Below are 3,333 nucleotides of genomic sequence, written 5' to 3' on the forward strand. Positions count from 1 at the left end.
AACACAATATGATGTTAGTGGGCCTGAGGTACTTTTTGCCTTCCCATTTTCCTATTATCATAAAAACTTTTATAAGTTATAACTTATGACTATGTTGTTATAAAGGTATATACATTCATATATTAATGTTGTGTGCTAAGACATTTCCCTTTTTTTCTTAAAAAAATTAAAGCATCTTCATGAGCCCCTAAAATAAATCAAAATATCTTAAAAGAAATTAAAGTATTTTCTTGAACCTTACAACAATTGTGGGTCCAGGTACTTTGCCTACTGGACTTAATGAATATGTCAGCTTGTTTCTTTTTTGTTTTTTCCTTTTTCTTTTTTTTATGGAATGCTTCACGAATTGTGTGTCATCCTTGCACAGGGGTCATGCTAGTCTTCTCTATGTCGTTCCAATCTTAATACATGTGCTGCTGAAGTGAGCACACATCAGCCTTGTCTCTGAGTTGGCTGACCAAGTTATATTTCTTGAACTGACTCATAGTCACAGGAGTATTTTCCTTGTTCACTAAGATATTTTAAAAATATAAATATATTATAAAAAGAAAAACTTAAACACTGAAAATTGTAAAGCATTGATGGAGGAAACAAAAGAAGACTCAAATAAATGGAAAGACAGCCCATGTGTTTGAATTGGAAGAATTAATATTAAGATGTCCACACTACCCAAAGTAATGTCCAGATTAAATGTAAGACCTGAAACAGTAAAACTACTAAAAAATAACATAAGGAAAAAGCTCCTTGAGATTGGGCTGGGCAATGTTTTCTTAAGATATGACCCCAAAAGTACAAGCCACAAAAGCAAAAATAGATAAATAGGATTGCATCTAACTAAAAAGTTTCTTCACGGAGAAGGCAATAATCAACAGTGAAAAGGCAAGCTATTAAACGAAAGAAAATATTTGCAAACCACACATCTAATAAGGGATTAATATTCAAACTATATAAGGAACTCAACCAATTCAATAGCAAATACATAATCCAATTCTAAAATGGGCAAAAGATCTCAAGACATTTCTCAAAAGAAAACATATAGAAGGCCAACAGGTGAAAATGATAAGGTACTCAACATCACTAATTATCATAGAAATGCAAATTGAAACTATGAGATATCACTTCACATCTGTTAAAATGGCTATCGTCATAAAGACAAATGATAATAAATGTTGGTAGGATATGGAGAAAAGGGAAACCTTGTACATTATTTTTGGGAACATAAACTGGTACAGTCTTTATGGAAAACAGTATGGAGCTTCCTCAAAAAAATTAAAAACAGAACTCCCTGTGATCCAACAATCCCACTCCTGGGTTATCCAAATAAATAAATAAGTAAATCAGTACTATACAATCTCATATTCCTTGTAACATTAGTAATAATAGCCAAGATATGGAAACAACCTAAATGTCTGTTGGCAGATGAATGGATAAGGAATATATATATATATATATATATATACACACACACACACACCATAGAGTATTATTCTGCCTTAAAAAAAGAAAGAAATGCTTTCATTTGCAAGAATATGGATGGACCTTGAGGGTGCTACACTAACGGAAATAAGCCACACAGAGAAAGATAAACACTGCATGATCTCACTTATATAAAGAACCTAAAAAAATCAAATTCATGGAAGCATAGAGAAAAATGATGGTTTCCAGGGTTAGATATTGATCAAAGGGTACAAAGTTTCAGTTATGCAAGATAAATAAGTTCTAGAGATCTGATGTACAGTATGGTGACTATATTAAACAACACTATGTCGTATACTTAAAATTTGGTGAGAGTAAATAAATCTTAAGATTCTTAGGATACACAAAAAAAATGTCAACAACATAAGATGATGAATTTGACTGTGGTGATTATTTAAAAACGTATATTGGGGTACCTGGGTGGTGAAGCCAGTTAAGCATCTGCCTTCAGCTAAGGTCATGATCTCAGGGTTCTGGGATCAGCCCAGCATCAGGCTCCCCTGTTCAGCAGGGAGTATTCTTGTGTTCTATCTCAAATAAGTCTTTTTTTTAAAATATATATATATATATATATATCTCAAAACATCAGATGATATACCTTAAATATATATGATTTTTGTCAATTACACTTTAAAAAAGCTGAAAAGAAAAAGGAAAAATATTACAGAGCCATAGATAGACTGAGGGATGACCTCTTGATGGAAACCTGGAGGCCATGGAGAGTACTTTCAAATTTCTGAAAAGAAATAACTCAAAATCTAGAGTTCTATACACAGCAAAAATGACCTTCAAAAATGAAAAAAACATTTTCATGCAAATTAATCTCTAGTAACAAAAAGATGATTGGTGGTTGGGGCAGTGCAGAAAGATAGAGGGATTACCAAGGGACAGGAAGAAAGTAGGGGCTATGAATGTGTCCACTATTTTTTATTGTGATAGTTTCACATCTGTATGCATATGACAAAACTTCCTAATATGTACACTTCAAATATTTCCTGTTTATTGTATGTCAGTTATATCTCAATAAAGCTATTTAAAAAAAAAAAAGATAAATAAATAAATAAATAACACATTTTCAGACAAACAAAACTGAGGGAATATATCACCAGCAGACTCACCCTAAATTAAATTCTAAGGCTTAATTAATTGAATGTAAATAATTTTTTTTAATTCTAAGGCTTATCACTACCTGTTTTTTCAAATTTTCATGCAAATCTGTTGAATAGGGAAATAACAGTTAAATTAACTTCTAAATTGATTTTAATTGATCTTTGTATTACTCTTTTTAATAAAGTAATAGCTGTTTAAGCAATCTTGCATGTGTTAAAACTTTAGTTTCCTACAAATTAACTTTTTATAGTAACTTTTAAAGTGAAACTAAATCCTACCTGGTGAAAATCCATTAATCTCATCATGTTCTTATTCTTACAAGTAAGGAAGCAGGGTTTCATATAGGGTGGCAAGAGGTTAAGGTAGTCCTTTTTGGAAGGGGAAAGGTGAGGTGAGGTAGTTTGTGTTGCTATGCTCTGATTCACAATCTTGGAATCTTTTGTTCAGAGCTACAATAACATAAACATTTAAATAATCATCCTTCTTAGACTAAACTTTTGGTATGGAACTGTCATTTTGCTTGCCAATGATCTACATGGTGACCTATACCAAAAATCATAGAGAGCATTCTATGTTTTCCTAGGGAAGTATTAAAAATATTCATAGGCTTTGCTTGTTCTCGTTCATGGTTTCCACCATGCTCTATTGGCTTACAATTGGAATTCTAAGCACCAGAGGAACTTGGAACCTTGGAAATACCACAGAAAAGGAAAAAGGGGTTCAAGAAGAAGGAAAAGATGAGAACCA

General features: G+C 32.1%; 1 non-coding gene across 1 annotated transcript; it reads right to left on the minus strand.

Moving 5' to 3' along the window:
- Positions 1-323: 323 nt before the first annotated feature.
- LOC112919768 (U6 spliceosomal RNA) lies at positions 324-429 on the minus strand. The gene has a single exon (XR_003234963.1). It is a non-coding gene; the product is annotated as a U6 spliceosomal RNA (small nuclear RNA).
- Positions 430-3,333: the final 2,904 nt, after the last annotated feature.

Source organism: Vulpes vulpes, chromosome 4, assembly GCF_048418805.1.
Source record: "Vulpes vulpes isolate BD-2025 chromosome 4, VulVul3, whole genome shotgun sequence".
Lineage (NCBI taxonomy): Eukaryota > Metazoa > Chordata > Mammalia > Carnivora > Canidae > Vulpes > Vulpes vulpes.